The 23,312-nt window shown below is 37.1% G+C and overlaps 1 protein-coding gene across 1 annotated transcript in view; it reads left to right on the forward strand.

Annotated features, from left to right (window-relative positions):
• The first annotated feature begins 856 nt into the window (after nt 1-856).
• Nucleotides 857-23,312, forward strand: part of LOC106081237 (serine-rich adhesin for platelets) — a 199,105-nt gene continuing 176,649 nt past the window's right edge. The window contains exon 1 of the mRNA XM_059370370.1: nt 857-1,055. The gene's annotated coding sequence lies outside the window, so the exon portion shown is untranslated. The remainder of the gene's footprint in view (nt 1,056-23,312) is intronic.

Raw genomic sequence — 23,312 nt, forward strand, 5'->3', positions numbered from 1 at the left:
GAAGAAAGAATGCAATTACAGAGTCACACGCTGTGAAAGAATTTGTCAACGCCGACTATATGAAAAATCCGCAATTACTTTTGGGGCAACCCAATACTTCTTTTTAGTTTCATGTACTATATTTGTAGGTCGTCGTAGAGCAGAGATAAGCATGTCCGCCTATGAAGCTGAATGCCTGGACTTAAATCTTGGCGAAAACAATAGACAAATGTTCAGCGTTTGTATCCACTTCTAATGCTTGCAACATTTGTGAGGTATTATGTCATGTAAAAACTTCTCTCCAAAAATGTGTCGCACTGCTGCACGCCGTTCGGACTCGGCTATAAAAAGGAGGTCCCTTATTATTGAGTAAAAATTTGAATCGGGCTGCACTCATTGATATGTGAGAAATTTGCCCCTGTTCCCCAATTAAATGTACATGTGAATGTACATGGTCAAATTTGCATTTGCACTACATTTAGTACTGTATTTAGTACTATTTACAGTATTTAGTACCATATACTATAGTTAGTACCATGCACTGTATTTAGTAACAGGAACTGTATTTAGTTCTCCCTAGATTCTTCAAAGTAGATGTTTCGCCTCACATTTTCTGGCAATACCTCTTCATCTCCATCGATAAATTACCATAAATTTCTAGCCGAATCCATGTTGTTGGCCGAACTTAGCCCGTTTTTAGTTGTTATTTTTTTTTAAACGTTAACTTTTTTTCAATTAACTTAAAATTTTCAATGTATTTAATTAAAAGTTTTCCCTTCTCTTCTTTTCATTGCAGTTTTCAAAAGCATGCCATTTTAGAATTTTGTGCAGTGCAAAATAGTTTTTGAAAGCACAAACTACGGAAACAAAAAATAAAAAAAAAAAAAATAAAATTATTTAGTTCAGTCTTTCGATGAGTTTACCCCAAAATTGTTGGGGGTAAACAAATATCAGTTTTTTGTTGTTCACTAACAAATATTTGATATTAAGACAACAACAAAATCCATGGTTCAGTAATTGTTGCAGTGCATACAAACGAAACGAAAATTACCGTGGAAACCGAAAATAGAATTAAGGTGAGTCCAACTTTATATATCCCATTGCGAATAACAGCAACACGAAGACGAAATTTTTAACAATTTCAATGAAATTACCATTCAACATGTTTGATGTTAGGATTGAGAAAAAGTAAAAATTGCGAAAAAATTCCTGTAAAATTGAATGGCCACAAAAAAAAATTATGAACAAATTTAGGTCAGCTAAGCAATAAAACTCGCCATAGGAATCCGCAAGAGAGATAGGAATGAAACTTACACAAAACTATGGACAAAAAGTTTATTGAACTGCCAAATGGAAACAATGGGCAAAAAAGTAATGCTGAAAAACGCCAGCAAATAGGAATTTCCAAATGATAAACAGATGTTAAACATAAAGCTAATGATAAATGCGTTGAGGCGCGAGGTTAGTGGGAAGTGGGTGCTGATAGCGCATGTTCTTCTGCTTCGTGCTCTCCTGTGTGGCAGTCACTTGCTGGGAGCAGCTGAAAGTGGCAATTGTAACGATTTCATAAGAATTTCATAAATTGCAGTTATTATAACTTTTTATGAACTTCTTGGCAATTTAGTTACACAACTAAAAGCGATATTGGGAATTTGAGACAGAGAAAAAAACGAAGGATAAATTGAAAAAGTTGGGGTTTCAAATATGTAATAGAAAACTAGTGGATTCTTAAATTTGGTCAAAAATGTTGATTTGGACCAAAAAAAAACCTTTTATTAAACTATTAAGGCTATGGGCTACCGAAAGTGGTCTGGGTATAAATCCCTGCAAGTAGTTCCTTTCAGCAGGAGATACCAGTTGCCTACAGTGGAACCTGTCTCCTTGGGTGGAGAGAATGTTCCATTTACAGAAAGTGGTCTGGGTATAAATCCCTGCAAGTAGTTCCTTTCAGCAGGAGATACCAGTTGCCTACAGCGGAACCTGTCTCCTTGGGTGCAGACCATTTACAGAAAGTGCAAAATACCTGGGTGTTTTGCTGGACAGGAAATTGAACTTCAAATCCAACATTTTGGAAAGGGCAAGAAAGGCCACTCTTGCCCCATACACCTGCAAGAGAGCCATTGGCAAAAGTTGGGGATTTAGACCGCATGTCATGCATTGGGTATATACTGCACTTGTCAGACCTATAATGCTATATGGTGTTGTGGTCTGGTGGACGGCGCTTCAAAAGTCCACCCACTGCTCAAAATTAACCGGATCCAAAGGATGGCTTGTTTGTGCATCACAGCCGTACTGAGGACGACACCATCTGATGCACTGAATTTGTGGCTACCCAAATTGCAACGACCACTATCGTTAAGGGAGCTTTCTCATTGGTCATGTGTCCGCTATGGACACTGTCTTATCCTTGATACAATAGCCCAGGTGCCAGGCAGTGTGGATTACACCCTACCTGAGTCGCTTTTTGATAAAAATTACTGTACCACTATTCCTGAGAGAACCGATTGGAACTACGATATCCCTGGTAACAGTAGTTACATAGATTTCTATGCGGATGGTTCCAGACTAAACGGCCAGGTGGGCTTTGGGGTATACTCTAAAGATCTAGAATTGGTCATATCGAAGAGGTTACCTGACCACTGTAGTGTATATTAAGCAGAGATCCTTGAAATTAAGGAAGTGGTGGAATGGCTGGGATATAATGTCATAACGACGATTGGCGTAAATATCTTCTCAGACAGTCTGGCAGTCATTAAATCCCTGGAGAACGTATTTCTGAACTCAAAAACCCCCCTCGACTGTCGCAGAACTCTCAACGAGATGGCTGAATTGTTCAAAATTCACCTGTTCTGGGTGCGGGGCCACAGACCTATTCCAGGGAATTCTAAAGCAGACGAGCTTGAGAGATTAGGAACTACCCTACCCATACCAGGGATACTGGAATCTGTGGTCATGCCTCTAGCGACATATGAACTAAGTTTTCAGGACCGGGCCCGAAGTGCTATGAATGATAGATGGTCACAAAGAAAAGGCATTCCAAAACTATGTGGCCTCATCTAGACTTGAAGAGGTCAACTGCTTTGCTGTCATTGGCTAGTTCAAAATTCACCTGTTCTGGGTGCCGGTCCACAGAGATATCCCAGGGAATTGTAAAGCGGACGAGAATGCTAGACTAGAAACTACCCAACACATTCCAGGGATACTGGAATCTGTGGTTATGCCTCTAGCGACATATGAGCTAAGTTTTCAGGACCAGTCCCGAAGGACAACGAATGATAGATGATCACAAAGAGGGGGCTGTGAGCATTCCAAAACTATGTGGCCTCATCTAGACTTGAAGAGGTCTACTGCTGTCTACTGTCATTGTGTCCGTCATGACAGGTCACCTTTAAATCAGAAAATATGCTGACAGACTGAAGCTTGCCAGCAACGACTTTTGCAGAAGCTGTGACGACATCGAAGAAGAAGAGACTATAGAACACCTTCTGTGTGTGTATCCCGCACTGGCAGTCAGAAGGAGTTTCACTTTAGGTACTCATTTCTTTAATCTGATGTAGCGGATGTGAACATTCACTAGCTGTTGGGCTTTTTAAGGCGATCTGGATTGTTCAACGGTAGGAACTAGAAGGCATCTTCCTTCTTCTGTTCCTGTGGTATCACAATGGACGAAAACGTCTAAGTGAGTCTGATGGCAGATTGCCATTTATACCTAATCTAACCATTAAGGCCATTGTGTAATATCTTCGTGGGCCACCCTATATCAAATAAGATAAGTAGAGAAATTAGCAATAAGGTCACTACTGTAGGACAGGGTATTATAACTTAATGCATTTGATGTTACAAATTCAAAAAGGAACAGACTAAGACCCCTTAACAAGTATACCGACAAACTCAGAGTCACTTTCTGATTCGACTAGGCTTTGTCCGTCTGTCTGTCCCTAATAATTTGTGTACAAAGTTCATGTCGCAGTTTTCATCCCATCGTCTTCAAATTTAGTACAGGCATCTTTTTTGGGGTAAGAGACAAAGCCTATTAAGATTGGAAGAAATCGGCTCAGGTTTGGATATAACTCTCTCATATATGTGTGCCCGATTTGGACTTATTTTCCATTTTATTTTTAAAAAAAAATTTTAAAAATAATTTTTTATTGATTTTCTGTATTCTTCTTAAAAAATTGCTTAAATTTTCAACGCTAATAATTTCAATTGTTTTCTTTATATGACCAGATGATATCATTGCGATAACAGTACTGCGCCATTGAAAGTAAAAATTTCATAACTTTTTTTTTTTTTTTTAATAATTTATATTCTATTACGAAATGTTTTTTTGCTGTTTGTCAAATGTGGAGGCTTTGAATTGATTATAACTTTAAGAACATGTGGCAAACACAAATGCTCTTAGATTTCTTTGAAGCTGTGGACGGGGGAGGCTATAATTTTAAAAGTTTCCAAAGACTTTGAGAATTTGTTTGTGTTCTGTTGGGTTTGTGCTAAGAAAGGTCATCTCTTTTGACACTTTGACTTACCAAACACAAGGCCCCATACATCTCTACCACCGACGACTGGCTGACTAAGTGAGTGAGTGAATAATGCTGCAGTACGCAATAAATGCCAAAATTGAGGCAGAAAATTTATCTGCTACATGAATTTTGTAAACAAAAGTCAAGTGAAGTAAATGTGAATTTGAATTTCAAATTAGTTCACTTACAAAATCATCATAATTGAGGTTGGCCAAAGGCTATAGGGTTGCCAATGCGAAAAAAATGGGAGCCAAAATTTTTTTTATTAAAATTTGAAAAATTTTCGGAAACGCAAAACTACTCACTGATTCAAATTTCAGCGAAATCGGTTAAAAATCAAGCTTTTATGGGCTTCAGACCCTTTATCGGGAGATCGGTCTGTATGGCAGCTATATCTAAATATAGTCTGATCTGAACCATCTTTGGGTCGGATGTTGGGAGGCTTAAAACTGCTTACTATTTCAAATTTCAGCGAAATCGGTTAATAAATTAAGATTTTATGGGCTTTAGACCCTTTATCGGCAGATTGGTCTAAATGGCAGCTATATCTAAATATAGTCCGATCTGATCCATATTTGGGCCGTATGTTAGGAGGCTTAAAACTGCGCACTATTTCAAATTTCAGCGAAATCGGATAAAAAATAAAGCTTTTATGGGCTTTAGACCCTTTATTGACAGATCGGTCTATATAGCAGCTATATCTAAATATAGTCCGATCTGAACCTTATTTAGGCCGTATGTTGGGAGGCTTAAAACTGCGTACTATTTCAAATTTCAGCGAAATCGGATAAAAAATAAAGCTTTTAGGGGCTTTAGACCCTTTATTGACAGATCGGTCTATATAGTAGCTATTTCTAAATATAGTCCGATCTGAACCTTATTAAGGTCAGATGTTGGGAGGCTTAAAATAACCCACTGTTTCAAATTTCAGCGAAATCGGGTAATAAATAGAGCTTTTATGGGCTTCAGACCCTTTATCGGCGGATCGGCCTACATGACAGCTGTATCTAAATATAGCCCGATCTGAACCATATTTGGGTCCTATGTTTATAGTCGTAAAACTACTGACTGTTTCAAATTTCAGCGAAATCGGTTAAAAAATAAAGCTTTTATGGCCATCAGACCCTTTATCGGCGGATCGGTCTTTATATAGTCCGATCTGAACCATATTTGGGTCCTATGTTGATAGTCGTAAAACTACTCACTGTTTCAAATTTCAGCGAAGTCGGGTAAAAAATTAAGCTTTTATGGGCTTCAGACCCTTTATCGGGAGATCGGTGTATATGACAGCTATATCTAAATATAGTCCGATCTGAACCATATTTTCGTCAGATGTCGGGAGCCTTAAAATAAGCCACTGTTTCAAATTTCAGCGAAATCAGGTAATAAAAAGAGCTTTTATGGGCTTCAGACCCTTTATCGGCAGATTGGTCTATATGGCCGCTATATCTAAATATAGTCCGATCTGAACCTTATTTAGGTTAGAAGTTGGGAGGCTTAAAACTGCGCACTATTTCAAATTTCAGCGAAATCGGATAAAAAATAAAGCTATTATGGGCTTTAGACCCTTTATTGACAGATCGGTCTATATGGCAGCTATATCTAAGCTATATCTAGTCTGATCTGAACCATATTTGGGTCAGATGTTGGGAGGCTTAAAATAACCCACTGTTTCAAATTTCAGCGAAATCGGGTAATAAATAGAGCTTTTATGGGCTTCAGACCCTTTATCGGGAGATCGGTGTATATGGCAGCTATATCTAAATATAGTCCGATCTGATCCTTATTTAGGTCAGAAGTTGGGAGGCTTAAAATAACCCACTGTTTCAAATTTCAGCGAAATCGGGTAATAAATAAAGCTCTTATGGGCTTCAGATCCTTTATCGGCAAATCGGTACATATGGCAGCTATATATAAATATAGTCCGATCTGAACCATATTTGAGTCAGATATCGGAAAGCCTTAAAGTACTCACTGTTTCAAATTTCAATAACATCGGATGAAAAATAAGGCATTTATGGGCATTAGACACTTTTTCGACAGATCGGTCTATATAGCAGCTATACCCAAATATGGTCCGATTTGGCCCATTCAATTTTTGAAGGCTGTAGTTCGGTTACAACAAACGGAGAGACACACGGACATCGTTAAATAGTCTTAGAATTTCACGACGATCCGAAATATATCCACTTTGTCAAAGCCTAACCTAAGTCACTGTGTCAAATGTCAGTGAAATCGGATTATAAATGCGCCTTTTATGGGGCCAAGACCTTCGAAGAGCCTAACACTGCTTACTGTACCAAATTTCGACGAAATCGGACAATAAATGCGCCTTTTATGGCCTATATTCAAATCTGGACCGATCTGGGCCATATTGAAGAAGGACATCGAAGAGCCTAACACAACTCACTGTCTCAAATTTCAGCGACATCGGACAATAAATGCGCCTTTTATGGCCCCAAAGCCTAAAACCGAAAAACGGTCTATATGGCAGCTATATCCAAATCGGGACCGATCTGTGCCATATTGCAGAAGTATGTCAAGGGGCTTAACTTAACTCAATGTCCGAAATTTCGGCGACATCGGACAATAAGTACGCCTTTTATGGACCCAAAACCTTAAATGGGGAGATCGGTCTATATGGCAGCTATATCCAAATCTGGACCGATCTGTGCCATATTGCAGACGTATGTCAAGGGGCTTAACTTAGCTCAATGTCCCAAATTTCGGCGACATCGGACAATAAGTTCGCCTTTTATGTGCCCAAAACCTTAAATCGGGAGATCGGTCTATATGGCAGCTATATCCAAATCTGAACCGATCAGGGTCAAATTGAAGAAAAATGTCGAAGGGCCTAAGAAAACTCACTGTCCCAAATTTCAGCAAAATCGGATAATAAATGTGGCTTTTATGGGCCTAAGACCCCAAATCGGAGGACCGTTCTATATGGCAGCTATAACCAAATCTGGACCGATCTGGGCCAAATTGACGAAGAATGTCGAAGGGCCTAACACAACTGGCTGTCCCAAATTTCAGCAAAATCGGATAAAAAATGTGGCTTTTATGGGCCTAAGACCCTAAATCGGCCAATCGGTCTATATGGCAGCTATATCCCAATCTGGTCCGACCTGAGCCAAATTGACGAAGAATGTCGAAGGGTCTAACACAACTCACTGTCCCAAATTTCAACAAAATCGGATAATAAATGTGGCTTTTATGGGCCTAAGACCCTAAATCGGCGGATCGGTCTATATGGGGGCTATATCAAGATATAGTCCGATATAGCCCATCTTCGAATTTTACCTCCTTATGGATAAAAAAAAGATTCTGTGCAAAATTTGAGCTCAATATCTCTATTTTTAAAGGCTGTAGCGTGATTTCAACAGACAGACGGACGGACATGTCTAGATGGTCTTAGATTTTTACGCTGATCAGGAATATATATACCTTATAGGGTCGGAAATGGATATTTAGATGTGTTGCAAACGGAATGACAAAATGAATACACCCCCATCCTTCGGTGGTGGGTATAAAAAGTACTACATCCACGAGGTGGTGTAGGGTATTATATAGCGGCGCCGCCCCACTTTTGCCTTTCCTTACTGTTTTTTTTTTTATTACCAAACTTAATTTTTTCCCCCTATTGGCAACTCTGCTTTGGGCGCCTTTGTAGGCGTTAGATGTAAAATGCAGTGAAGACAATAACTCGGCAGTTTTTCTGAAACATTTACATTTACGAATACAGCTGCCATTCCGTCAAAGCTGCCTTTTATGGTTAACGAACAATGATGCTATGCCATGTGCTGCTGCCTGCCACATTTGTAAAAGGTGTACGTATGTGTTTACATGTGTATGTGTAAATAAATTAACAAATAAATTTTATTCAAATTTATGTAGTTTTCATTTCATTGTAAACAGAATTTTATAGAGAGAAATGAAAAAAAAGGAATTATAGTGAATATTGGAGGAAAAATTGAAGGTCATTTGATAAAGCATGGTGAATTATGGGTGAATTATATTTACATGAAAAACGAAATCATTTACGACAAGGTCGTCATTAGTTGTTTGTTTGTTTTGGGAAGCTTTAAAGGGCTTAAGGGGGCTAACAATTATTGGAAGCTAACATAAAATAAATTTTTAATATAAACTTAGAAAACAAAAGTAAAAATCTTAGCGATATATATTTTTTTTTAAAGTGGTTATTTTTTTAAGTGGTTATATTTCACAAAATTTGACTCAAGGTCGGGTCCTCCTGGCTTACTTTTTTCTAAACACAAAATTTAACAAAAAACAAGAAGTCAAATAGAGAGAACGATTTATATGGGAGCTGTATCGGGCCATAGACCGATTCAGGCCATAATAGACACGTATGTTGATGGTTATGAGAGGATCCGTTGAACAAAATTTCAAGCATATCGGATAATAATTGCGACCTCTAGAGGCTCAAGAAGTCAAGATACCAGATCGGTTTATATGGCAGCTATATCAGGATATGAACCTTATTTGACACAGTTGTTGAAAGTAAGAATAAAATACTTCATGCAAAATTTCAGCCAAATCGGATAGGAATTGGGCCCTCTAGAGGCTCAAGAAGTCAAGACCCAAGATCGGTTTATATGACAGCTATATCAGGCTATTAACCGATTTGAACCATACTTGGCACAGTTGTTGGATATCATAACAAAACACGTGGTGCAAAATTTCATTCCAATCGGATAAGAATTGCGCACTCTAGAGGCTCAAGAAGTCAAGACCCAAGATCGGTTTATATGGCAGCTATATCAGGTTATGGACCGATTTGAACCATACTTGGCACAGTTGTTGGATATCATAATAAAACACGTCGTGCAAAATTTCATTCCAATCGGATAAGAATTGCGCACTCTAGAGGCTCCAGAAGTCAAGACCCAAGATCGGTTTATATGGCAGCTATATCAAAACATGGACCGATATGGCCCATTTACAATACCAACCGACCTACACTAATAAGAAGTACTTGTGCAAATTTTCAAGCCGCTAGCTTTATTCCTTCGGAAGTTAGCGTGCTTTCGACAGACAGACGGACGGACGGACAGACGGACGAACGGACGAACGGACGGACGGACAGACGGACGGACATGGCTAGATCGAAATAAAATGTCGCGACGATCAAGAATATATATACTTTATGGGGTCTCAGACGAATATTTCAAGTAGTTACAAACAGAATGACGAAATTAGTTTACCCCCCATCCTATGGTGGAGGGTATAAAAATATCGAAGGAATTTATGTGACTTTTCAGAGCCAGGTTTCTGTCGACGATCAGCAAGGTCGTGGAAGGGTCACTGAGAAGATTGTCGCGATGGGCTATGGTTGAATGCCGTAGAGAAGAGCGCGCGTGCGATGGAGTTCGAGAAGGTCCAGAGATGGGCCTGTGTAGGGGTCACAGGGGAACTGAGATCGGCACCGAAAGCAGGCCTGGAGGCGATGCTGGATATTTAGAACTGCGCTGCCAGGGTCGCGCTTAGGCTGAGGGAGCTCGGAGAAGGATTGTTGCGGCCACAGTTCGATTCCGGGTGTTATGGATGCGTAGGGTAGACTGGGGAGGATCTCCCACTAACTGGCACCAGTGCCGACTGGAGTGAGGGCATTCGCGATTCGATTCCCTGAGAGGGATGTATGGAAGGCGAATGCTGTACTTGAGGAGGATGAGACCTCGATCTGCACAGATGGCCCCAAAATGGAGTCAGGGACTGAATTGGAGGGCTACTTTAATGCTTTTAATATCAGTATGTCTCTGAGACTGCCGGAAGAGTGTATGGTCTTTTAGGCCGAGGTCTGTGCCACTTGAGTGTCCGCAAGAGAAATTCTGGTAAGGGATTTACCGCCCTCGAAACTCAGAATTTATGTGGTCAGTATGATGGCGCTCAAGGCCTTAGGGTCGAGGATGGTGAGGTCGAGATGCATGGGGAATTGTTTGGAGTCCCTGGATAGGCTCCGGACCCACGATGTGACGCTGACATGGGTTCCGGGGCATAAGGGGATACCAGGGAATGAGAAGGGACGTGTGCGCCAGGAGGGGTTCATCTGCACCGGGGGGAGCAGGCATTGGTCTTGCTACTCGGTGGATGGCTGCCAGACTTCAAAGGCGCAATGGCCGGTCATGGACCGGAGAAGGACGAGAGAGTTGATGGCGTTCGAAAAGAGGTCGATGAATACTTTAATAGGGGTCATCACCGGACACTGTGGAACCGCATGGGAATTCCACACAATGATTTCTATAGGAGTTGCCTCGATGAGGATGAAGAGAAGACTATTGAGCACTACCTGTGTTCATGTGCGGGTCTCCTTTCTGGGGAACCGTTTCTTCTGTGATCTGGGTGAACTTGCGAAAGTGCCTCTGGTAGGTCTCCTAAGATTTTTTGACAAACAGGATAGATGGACGAGGGATGCCATATGTTTCGCCGTAGGTACATCCGTGCTTTCGTGGGGATGGGCCTTCTTCACTCCCCGCTCGATTTCTCCATTCCTCCAGTTTGTTTTTTCTCCATTCCTCCAGTTTGTATAATCTCTAGTCCGAGGTCCCACATCTTCTTTCTCTTCCCTTTCTTTCTAGGGTACCTCAATGGATCGGACTGGCCTCCGAGTGAATTCTCCTTTGGTGGGTTACCCACTCAACTTAACCAAACCTAACCGGGAATTTTTTGACGTTTTGATTTTTTTAAGATTTCTTTAAAAATCCCCTCTACATTTTTCCTAAGGACAAAATTTCAATAAATAAATTTTTTTCCAAGGACGAAATTTCAATGAAGTTTTCTCTAAAACAATTTTTCAATAAAATTTTACTAGGCACAAAATTTAAAAAAAAAATCATTGCAAACAATATTTCAATGATTTTTTTAAATAAAACTAGCTGGCCCGGTGTGCTTCGCTACACTATAAAATGGCCTTTTTAAAAAGGAATTTTCTTTAGGCATTTTTAAGCTGATGATCAAGACATTCAGGGTTACGGTTCTCTTTCGTATCCACACTTTTTTTTTGTTTGTGATGATTATCTACTATCAAAATCATATTTCAAAGCTCAAGGGATAGGGTCGGTCCTCCCGACGCTAAGACACAAAATACCATTTATTTAAATCCTTTATTGTCGTGATCTACATGTCATGCTGAACGGCAGGACATGACGCAGATACTTGGATCCTTATACCAACATTTGATTCGAACTCTCCTATCATAGACCTTTCTTTTAATTCCCATATTATCCCTGAAGGGTATTTAGTGGGTGGACCGGTCCCAGACTCTGCCAAATGTGTATGCCAGATTCGTAGTCAAATTCCAAAGAACTTTCATATGATATCCATTTTGTGACGCTGGACATTCATGCCCGTTTTGGGGGTTTTTAAGGTTGGGGAGGCCCCGAAGACAGCTTGGACAAAATTCTTATAGCAGATGCGCCTCGGACACCAAGGAATAAATTTTTATATAAGATTCTTACTCTACTTTTAAATAGCTTTCATTTGATATCCATATTGTCCCAATTGGTAAATATGCCCTGCTGGGGGGTTTTGGGGTTGTGGAGGCTCCTCAGACACCAATAAATAAATTTTTATGTTAGATTTGTTCTCTACTTTTAAATTCCTTACATTTGATACCCATATTGCCCAAAGCGGAAAAAGCGCCCTTTTGGGTGGTGTTTTCATTTGATATCCATATTGTCCCAATCGATAAACATGTCCGTTCGGGTAGGTTTTAGGATGGGGCGTCCCCCCAGATTATTTGACCCCATAATTGTATACCAATTTTAGGTTTTTGGGGTACCATAAGGTGGCCTACAAAATTTGGGCTAAATCGGTGCATCCATCTCCGAGATCTAGTGTTTTTGAAATGGTGATAAGGGGGAGGGTCCGTCCCCCTTCGGATATCAAAAAATGTAGCACCCTTTTTTTACCGAGGGCTCAAATTTCCATCTGTGATAATCTCATGAAAAGCGGTTCAGACGTTTTTGAGTCTATACGGAACAGACAACAAAATAAGAAACAAACAACAATTTCATTTTTACATAATAGATAACCGGTTTAACCGGTTTTTTGAGAACCACAAAAACTCAAACCGGTTTTTTGAAAATGATAATTTTTCGAATAGTTCGAAACCGTGTTTAGGAAAAATTTGGTTTATTGATCACCCTACATATAAAAGATTACAAAAATGGCAGTATTCATGTACTTGTTTTTTTTTTTAAATTTTAATAGCTCCCTTCTGAATTTTTGGCAATTTTTTTTTTGTTAATGAACTTTGTTTGAGCTTTTCCTTCAAAGTAAATTATTTTTCGCCTAATTTAAGAGCCCCCCCAAAAAACAGTCATAATTTATGCCACGATTCACTCAGTAGATTCTTGCATAGAAGCTATGTACTTGTCCTTCATTGCTTAAGCACAGCCATGCTTCAGTGCCCCTACCATCATGTGATGCTGTTCCTAACCCAAAACAAAAAATATTAGTCCTTGCTGGCCGGCTTTCATAACAGCTTTGTTTTTTTTTTTTGTTCTTAATCATCATGCTTCCTAGTCATAAAACTGCCTCAACAAGAAAATGTTGTTACCATATTTGGCAAAAAGAGGAAAAACAAAGTTTTTTCTCACTCCACAAGAGTTGGTGAGAGTTAAAGCTTGCCAAAGGACCCCGCCATATGTAGTTGACTAGGTCAGTGGTGGTAATAATGAGTGAGGGAAAGCGCTCATACCAACTCCTTCCGTACTCTCTTTCAGCTAAGACAAACAAACACATCCTGGCTACACAAACATGTGCTTAGAGAAACTCAACAAATGTTGCATCAACATTTGTTCTCTCACAAGCATTGCTCATCTTTGCTCATCTCTTTGTTTTTTTGTTTGAACTGGCCACTGCGCAGGTCTACTCGGTATTTCTCATTTCTCATTTTTCCTTGACCTTGAAACTGGTCCAATATGGCAATAAAAAAACACTAACAATACAATCATCATTTGGCAAGGCAGTTTTAGTGTCCTTTTTGTGAGTGAGTGAGTGTGTGTGTGTGTGTGCTTGCTAAAGTCAGATACAGCAAAGCTGGGTATGGAGTGAAGGATTATACACATATCTCATCCCAACTTCAAAAAGGAGAAAGTGATAATTAACCAATGAGGAGAAGAAAAACCCCTTGCAAATCTACTCTTTTTCATATAAAACATCCTTGAAATATGGTCAGCGGTTGCAAAACAGCTGCAAAGTTTTAATGAAACTTCATGGTCAGTTTTTTTGCCAGGTTTTGCAGGGAAAACATAAAGAGTTTGGAGGTCCTTTGACAGTATTATTCAAAACAAAATTGTTTAAAATTTTTGAGTAGGTGGTCTCAAAAGGACAAAGGTCATCTAATGATTTTCAAAGGTTTATTTTTTAAATAAAAATATTTTTATAAATAATTTTATTTAAAAAATATTTTTTGATAAAACTTTTTATACCCATTACTATAGGATGGGGGTATACTAATCAAGTCATTCCGTTTGTAACACCTCGAAATATTGATCTAGGGCCCCATAAAGTATATATATTATTGATCGTCTCGAAATTCTAAGTCGAACTAACCATGTCCGTCCGTCTGTCCGTAAAAATCGCGATAGTAGTCCACCACGTAAAGCTAGCCGCTTGAAATTTTGCACAAATACTTAAAATTGATGTAGGTCGTTGGGGATTGCAAATGGACCATATCGGTTCAGATTTGGATATAGCTCTCATATAAACCGATCTCCCGATTTGGTTTCTTGAGCCCCTGGAAGCCGCAATTTTTTTTCCTATTTGGCTGAAATTTGGCACATAGCGTTCTGTTATGACTCTTAACAACTAAACCAAGTATGGTCTGAATAGGTCAAGAACCTGATATAGCTCCCATATAAACCGATCTCCTGATTTGACTTATTTAACCCCTGGAAGCCTCAATTTTCATCCGATTTGGCTAAAATTTGCCACATAGTGTTCTGTTATGACTTCCAACAACTGTGTTAAGTACGGTGCGAATCGGTCTATAACCTGATATAGCTCCCATATAAACTGATCTCCCGATTTAACTTCTTGAGCCTCTGTAAGCCTCAATTTTCATACGATTTAGCTGAAATTTGGCACATTATGTTCTGTTATGACTTCCAACAATTGCGTTATGTACGGTCCAAATCGGTCTATAACATGATAGGGCTTCCATATAAACCGATTTCCCGATTTGACTTCTTTAGCCCCTGGAAGCTTCAATTTTCATCCGATTTGTCTGAAATTTTGCACATAGTGTTCTGTTATGACTCCTAACAACTAAACCATGTATGGTCCAAATAGGTCAAGAACCTGATATAGCTCCCATATAAACCGATCTCCAGATATTTGAATTCTTGAGGCCTACAAAGACGAAATTTTTGTCCGATTTGGCTGAAATTTGGTACATAGCGTTCTGTTATGACTCCTAACAACAAAACCAAGTATGGTCCGAATAGGTCAAGAACCTGATATAGCTCCCATATAAACCGATCTCCGGATTTGAATTCTTGAGACCCTGAAGCCTCAATTTTCATCCGATTTGGCTAAAATTTGGCACATAGTGTTCTGTTATGACTCCATATAACTGTACTAAGTACGGTCCAAATCGGTCAAGAACCTGATATAGCTCCCATATAAACCGATCTCCCGATTTGACTTCTTTAGCACCTGGAATCCTCAATTTTCATCCGATTTGGCTGAAATTTGGCACATAGTGTTCTGTTATGACTCCTTATAACTGTACTAAGTACGGTCCAAATCGGTCAAGAACCTGATATAGCTGCCATATAAGCCGATCTCCGGATTTGAATTCTTGAGGCCCTGGAAATCGCAATTTTTATCCTATGTAGCTGAAATTTTGCTTATAGTTTTCTGTTATGACTCCTAATAAATAAACCAAGTATGGTCCGAATCGGTCTATAACCTGATATAGCTCCCATATAAACCGATCTTCCAATATGACTTCTTGAGTCCCTGGAAGCCTCAGTTTTCATCCGATTAGGTTGAAATTTTACACATAGAGTTGTATTATGGCTTCCAACAACTGTGCTAAGTACGGTTCATACCCTGATATAGCTCCCATATAAACCGATCGCCCGATTTGACTTCTTGAGCCATTACAAGCCGCGATATTTATATACGATTTGGCTGAAATTTTATGTTATGCGTTCAACAACGCGTTCAACAACGATGCGTTCAACAACGATTTGGCTGAAATTTTATGTTATGCGTTCAACAACTGTGTCAAGTACGGCCCAAATAGGTCTATAACCAGATATAGCTCCCATATTTTAGCAGAATCCTTGATGGTGGGTTCCCAAGATTTGGACCGTCCGCACTTAGCACGCTTTTACCCTGTTATACCCTACACCATCACTGTGGTACAGGGTATTATAAGTTTGTGCATTTGTTTGCAATGCAAAGAATGAGAAGAGCTAGACCCATTGATAAGTATACCGATAGACTCAGCATCACTTTCTGATTCGATTTAGCCATATTCGTCTGTCCGTCCGTCCGTCTGTGAGTCCATGTATTCTTGTAATCAAAGTTCAGGTCGTGTTTGTTGTCCAATAATCACGAAATTTTGCACATATCATTTTTTTGGCCTAAGAACAAAACGGTAAAAATCGGTTCAGATTTAGATATAGCTCCCATATATATGTATCGCCCGACCTGCACTTAAATCGCCGTAGTAACTACAGTTTTCAACCAATGACTAAATAATTTCCCAATAATTGTAATATCTTTCCTTATCAAAAACTGAGCCTTTATAATCTCAACCTACAGCGGTCAAAAAAAGTATTCATCATTCAATGTTTTTTTTTTAATAAGTCTACAAAAGACAATTGGAATAAAAACATATTAAACTAATGATGCAGTAGTGCTTGTGTGATATATATGTACACAATTTCAATGTTTTTAAAGAAAAAAATAGTATTTATTGGAACAAAAAGGGCCATTTTACAGCTGAACACAAAAAATTAAACAAAAAAAGTATTCATCATTGCAAAAAAACAAAAAAATAAATAACATAATTTAAAAAAATTAATACTTTGTTATACGACCACCGCGTCTTATAACTTCTTTTAAACGGTTTGACATCGATTGGACTAATTTAGCGGTTATATTTTGGTCTATATTAGTCCATTCCTCCATTATCACCTGTTGCATTTGACTCTTGCTCGAAAAATTGCGCGTTCTTAATTTGCGTTCGAGATGTTCCCAAAGATGTTCAATTGGGTTCAAGTCGGGACTTTGAGGAGGAGTTTTAATGACTTTGGGGCAGTTATACAGCATCCACATCTTGGTATTTAAAGCAGAATGTTTGGGGTCATTATCTTGATAATATTGAAAGTTATTACCAAGCCCAAGTTTTACAGCACTATCTTTTAAATTCCTCTTTAAAATGTCAATGTAATACTTATGATCCATTACTCCATTAATAATTTCAAGATTTCCCGCTCCTGAAGCCGCCATACACCCCCAAACCATTAAACCACCTCCACCATGTTTTACAGTAGCAACTGTGTTTCGTTCTTCAAGCTCTGTATTTGGTTTTCTATACACTATGACCTTTCCATCGCACCCAAAAAGATTAAACTTGCTCTCGTCTGCAAAAATGACTGTTTTCCAAAATGATTCGGGCTGTTTTACATACATTTTTGCGAAGTTTAGCCTTTTCACTCGGTTTATTTTATTTATAAAGGGCTTCTTACGTGCAGTTCTTCCTCTGTAACTTTGCCTTTTGAGTGTTTTTCGAACTGTTTGTGTAGTAACTTCCTTCCCTAAATATTCCATAGTGTTTTTACGAAGAATGGTCGCATTTGTCTTCGGAGTTTTCTGAACTTGCCGCACTAGCCAACGCACATCTCCAACTGAAAGTGCTTTTGGTCGACCAGATCTTGGTTTATTGTCAACAGTTTTCGTTTCTGTCCACTTTCTGATGATGGATTGTATAGTAGATCGTGGTCTATTTAATATTTCACTTATAGTTTTTTGAGTTAAACCATTCCTGTGGTGTTTTATTATCAAAACTTTTACCTCATCAGAAACCTCGTTTTGCTTACGACCCATTTTGACAAAAACTATATTTTCAATGAAATTAAATATTTGCTGTCAAGGGCAAAGCCTCCTTTACTAAATAAAACAGAAAAGGGGGATTCCCAAATAATATTTGAATTTGACTTTGATGATAGCACATCAATGATGAATACTTTTTTTGTTCTGTTTTTGGTGTTATTATATAAAATTGCATTTTTTGCGCTAATTAAATTTATTTTTTGAATTTATTTTAAAACATATTACGAAAAATAAACTATTGCATAAAACTGCATTATTTGTTTACTTTAAATTTTCTTCAATTACCCAAAATAAGTGAATTTATTATCAATTTTGCTAATGATGAATACTTTTTTTGACCGCTGTAAATATTAACACACATTTTATGTTTCCATGAGTGATTCTGTTGTTAAACAGAAAGAAAACCCCAAAATTTTGTAATGTTTCTTTTATTTTCCAGATTTGAACTGAGTTTGTGCAAAATTTCGGTTTCTAAGCAAAATTCAGTTTATATTTATTTAATTAAACATAACAAAGTTTGACATTTTTAATTACGAAGTCACACAAAAGTGTTTTATTTCATACACTTTTCTATGTATGTGTGTGTGCGTGTGTGTGTGTGTGGTTTGTAAACAAAAACAAAAGTCTTGGTTTCTCTAAAAAAAATGGCTTTGCTTAATGCTTTTTTATAAATGTCATAAAGTTTTGCATGAACAAAACACAAAATGAATTTTATTGTACATCTCAGCAGAGGCGGTTAGGGGGGAAAAAGTGAGCTGTGGTAATTTTTGTTTACCTGCGACCTTTGATGGATCAAAATGTTATGCTCTGTTTGCAGATGAAGGGAAAACACACATAAAAATGACTGCATGCAAAAGTGCAGAAGGTCATCATATATGAAATTGCCATTGAGGTTTTCTAGGTAAAAGAAATAAAGAAACAGACAAACTAGGAAAGAGTGGGAGGTAAAATAAACAAATCTTTGAATGAATGTCAAGCAAAACCTACATATTTGCAAAGAGGGATAAAAAATGTCCTTATGCATATGAGCATATGTATTGAAATCCTCTGAACTGTGTAATTTTGTTATGTACTTTGACATTTCTCATACACCCAAATGTGTTTTTCACATGCCTTTTGGCATGCAGATACCTTGAAATCGATGTAAATGTCAAAGAGAATAAAAAAATAATGAATAATTTGATGACAAAATACAATTGAAAGGCCTAAAGGAATGAAGATTTTACATTAAAAAAATGATATACCAACAAAAAAGAAAATTAAAAAAAAAAATTATTTAAATTAAAAAAAAAATGATAAAAAATAAAAAAACAAAAAAAAACCAGATAAAAACTAATTTAAACAAAATGTAAAGTCCGTAAGGAATTAGGAATTCATATTAAAAATATATAAAAAATAAAAAAACAAAAAATTTTAAAAATACCAAAAAACCAAAATATGAAACAAAAAAAAGAAAAAATTAATGAATTTAAGTTCGGCCAGGTCGAATCTTGGAAACCCACCACTATGGGCTCTGCTAAAAATCTATACAAACTAAATTTATTTGAAGGGCATAAATCCGATGAAAATTACGGCTTCCAGGGGCTCGAGAAGCCAAATCGGGAGATCGGTTTATATGGGAGCTATATCAGGTTATAAACCGATTCGGACAGTATTTGGCACAGTTGTTGCAAGTCATAATAGAACACCACATGCAAAATTTTAGCCAAATCGGATGAAAATTACGGCTTCCAGGGGCTCAAGAATCAAATCGGGAGATCGGTTTATATGGGAGCTATATCAGATTATAAACCGATTTGGACCGTACTTGGCACAGTTGTTGCAAGTCATAATAGAACACCACATGCAAAATTTTAGCCAAATCGGATGAAAATTACGGCTTCCAGGGGCTCAAGATGCCAAATCGGGAGATCGGTTTATATGGTAGCTATATCAGATTATAAACCGATTTGGAACGTACTTGGCACAGTTGTTGCAAGTCATAATAGAACACCACATGCAAAATTTTAGCCAAATCGGAAAAAAATTACGGCTTCCAGGGGCTCAAGAAGTCAAATCGGGAGATTGGTTTATATGAGAGCTATATCAGGTTATAAACCGATTTGGAACGTACTTGGCACAGTTGTTGCAAGTCATAATAGAACACCACATGCAAAATTTTAGCCAAATCGGAAAAAAATTACGGCTTCCAGGGGCTCAAGAAGTCAAATCGGGAGATTGGTTTATATGAGAGCTATATCAGGTTATAAACCGATTTGGACCGTACTTGGCACAGTTGTTGCAAGTTATAATAGAACACCACATGCAAAATTTTAGCCAAATCGGATGAAAATTACGGCTTCCAGGGGCTCAAGAAGTCAAATCGGGAGATTGGTTTATATGGGAGCTATATCAGGTTATATACCGATTTGGACCGTATTTGGTTTAGTTATTAGGAGTCATAACATAACACTATGTGCAAAATTTCAGACAAATCGGATGTAAACTGAGGCATCTAGGGGCTCAAGAAGTCAAATCGTTAGATCGGTTTGTATGGCAGCTATATCAGGTTATAAACCGATTCGAACCGTACTTACCACAGTTGTTGGAATTCATAACAGAACACTATGTGCAAAATTTCAGCCAAATCGGACAAGAATTGCGGCTTCCAGGGGCTTGAGAAGCCAAATCGGGTGATCGGCTTGTATAGGAGCTATATTCAAATCTGAACCGATATGGCCCATTTACAATCCCCAACGACCTACATCAATATTAAGTATTTGTGCAAAATTTCAAGCTGCTAGCTTTACGCGTTCGACCGCTATCGTGATTTCGCACCCTCAGAAATAAGGGGGCCGATATTATTCTGCCCCATGCCATTATAGACATAAGCCGTAGCCTGTAATCGGCTTAGTAACCTCGAAATAGAAAATCTAAGTTAGGAATTCCGTGCTACTTACAAAATCCTTAATTGTTTTCCATGCCACGCCCCTAAGTTGTTTCATGTCTGGTATTGTGTCCCCACCTTAGTGCCGGTATCTGTGAGACGAGAAAGTTGGGAAACGACAAAGGAAACGACTCCAACGTCTCATCATCACTGCACGGATTTGACATAAGTGAGCTCGTAGTCTTATGTGCCCTGTCATGATACCAATAGCTATACCGACCTCCTTCTTACTTCCTTTCAGTAATAGCCTCGTATTCACTCGGACTGTGTCGACCCGAAAAGCTTCGGGTTGGCCTTCATCGTCAAACCGTCTGCCTTTTCATTACTCCTTAGTCCGTTATGGCCCGTCAATCAAACGATGCGAATTTTGCCATCCTCAAAGAAGCCGTTATTCTCCTTCTTACACTGCAAGACTGTTCGTGATCTTACCGTCCTGGTTATTATTGCCCTTATGGCCAGATTACTGTCCGTAAAGATGTTCACATTTCCGACCCTATAAAGTATATATATTCTTGATCAGCGTAATCAATCTAGCCATGTCTGCCTTTCTATTGAAATCACGGTACAGTCTTTAAAAATAGAGATATATATATTTCGATGTGTTGCAAACGGAATGACAAAATGAATATACCCTCATCCTTCGGTGGTGGTTATATAAAAATAGGCCCAAGCAACAGCTGTCTTCCCCAAATTTGCCTCTCATCATTCCACCATTCATCATGGTCACTTATTTTCGTTGCCCCTTCCTACATTCCCTAAATATACGATAAAGATTTTCCATCTTTACACTTAAAAAATATGGAGCACATACCCGTACCTCCTAAATCTCATCTACCAATATTCAAAATGTTGCCTAATCCTTTCAAGCACCCTCTGTTTAACTTGTGCACTAAGTACCATATAAAGCTTCTCACTTCCTTGGGTTTGAGCAGCATCGTCATTTGCACGTGTAAAATTTATGTGTTTTCCGTATTAAAACATTTTTTTTATGATTTTCTTTTTTTTTTCAAGTTCAGTTAAGGAGCATCGGGGCAAGATGACAGTCAGAAGTGTAATGCGTATCATGCTAAACGCCATCTCAAACCTTTTGACATTTTTTGTTGTTGGCTTGTTCGGATAAAGCCAATAGCTTTTTAAAATGACAGGAGTTTTTACGCAGGGGATTTTCTTTAAATGACACAGTGGGGTGAAATATAAATACAACAAGACTACAAAAGGCAAAAAAAAATATTGGGTTGCCCAAAAAGTAATTGCCGATTTTTCATATAGTCGGCGTTGACAAATTTTTTCATAGCTTGTGACTCTGTAATTGCATTCTTTCTTCTGTCAGTTATCAGTTGTTACTTTTAGCTTGCTTTAGAAAAAAAGTGTAAAAAAAGTATATTTGATTAAAGTTCATTCTAAGTTTTATTAAAAATGCATTTACTTTCTTTTAAAAAATCCGCAATTACTTTTTGGGCAAACCATTAAAAATTATAAATATTATAAATATTACAAAAAAAAATATTTTTAGAAAAAAATTTTGATTAAAAATAAATTTTTTGTAGGAAATAAAATTTTTATAAAAAAAAATTTTTTGTAAGAAATTAATTTTTTATAAAAAATAATTTTTTGTAAGAAATATGTAATTTGAAGAAAAAAATTTTTATAAAAAATAAACTTTTTGCAAGAAAAAAGTTAAAACAAGCTTTTATAAAAAAAAATATTTTTTATAAAAAAATTATTTTTTATAAAAATACATTTTTCATAAGAAATTATTTTTTTTATAAAAAGTAAATTTTTACAAAAAATATATTTCTTAAAAAAAATTTTGTTACTAAAAAAAAATTTTGTTACTAAAAAAAAATTTCATAATTATTTTAAAAAATACCTTTTTGTTTTTTAAAATCTTTTTTTATAAAGAATAGTTTTTTTAAAATTTTTTTTTTCTAAAAAATAATTTTTTTATAGAAAATAATTTTTTTTATAAAAAATAATTTTTTTTATAAATTTTTTTTTTTTTATAAAAAGTAATTTTTTTTATAAAAAATAATTTTTTTTACAAGAAATAATTTTTTAATAAAAAATAGCTTAAAGAAATTATATAAAAAATATAAAAAATATTTTTTTTAAAAAAATAGATTTTTTACAAAAAAGAAATTTTTACAAAAAATAATTTTTTTATGATACTAAGTACCGGGTATTTTATTATTTACCAGGTACTTAATTAGGTACCAGGTACTTTATTAAGCACAATATACTTAATCAAGTACCAGGTACTTTATTAAGTACAAGGTACTTCATTAAGAACCAGGTACTTTATTAAGAACCGGATACTTTACTAAGTACCGGGTACTTTATTTATTGCCAGAAGCTTAACTAAGTACCGGGTACAGTAGTATATTAAGTACCGGATACTTTATTTATTGACGGAAGCTTAACTTTATTAGATACCAGGTTCTTTATTAAACACCAGATACTTAATCAAGCACCAGACACTTAACCAAGTACCAGGTACTTTATTAAGTATCAGTTACTTTATTAAATACCAGGTACTTTATTAAGTACCAGGTACTTTATTAAGTACCAGGTACTTTATTAAGTACCAGGTACTTTATTAAGTACCAGGTACTTTATTAAGTACCAGGTACTTTATTAAGTATCGGGTACTTTATTAAGTACCAGGTACTTTATCAAGTACCGGATACTTTATTAAGTACCAGTTTCTAAAAAGTACCAGGTACTTTATTAGGTAGCAAGTTCTTTATTAAGTACCAAGTACTTTTTTAAGTACCAGGTACTTTATTATTAATTTT

The sequence above is a fragment of the Stomoxys calcitrans genome, chromosome 5 (genome assembly GCF_963082655.1).
Source record: "Stomoxys calcitrans chromosome 5, idStoCalc2.1, whole genome shotgun sequence".
NCBI classification, from domain to species: domain Eukaryota; kingdom Metazoa; phylum Arthropoda; class Insecta; order Diptera; family Muscidae; genus Stomoxys; species Stomoxys calcitrans.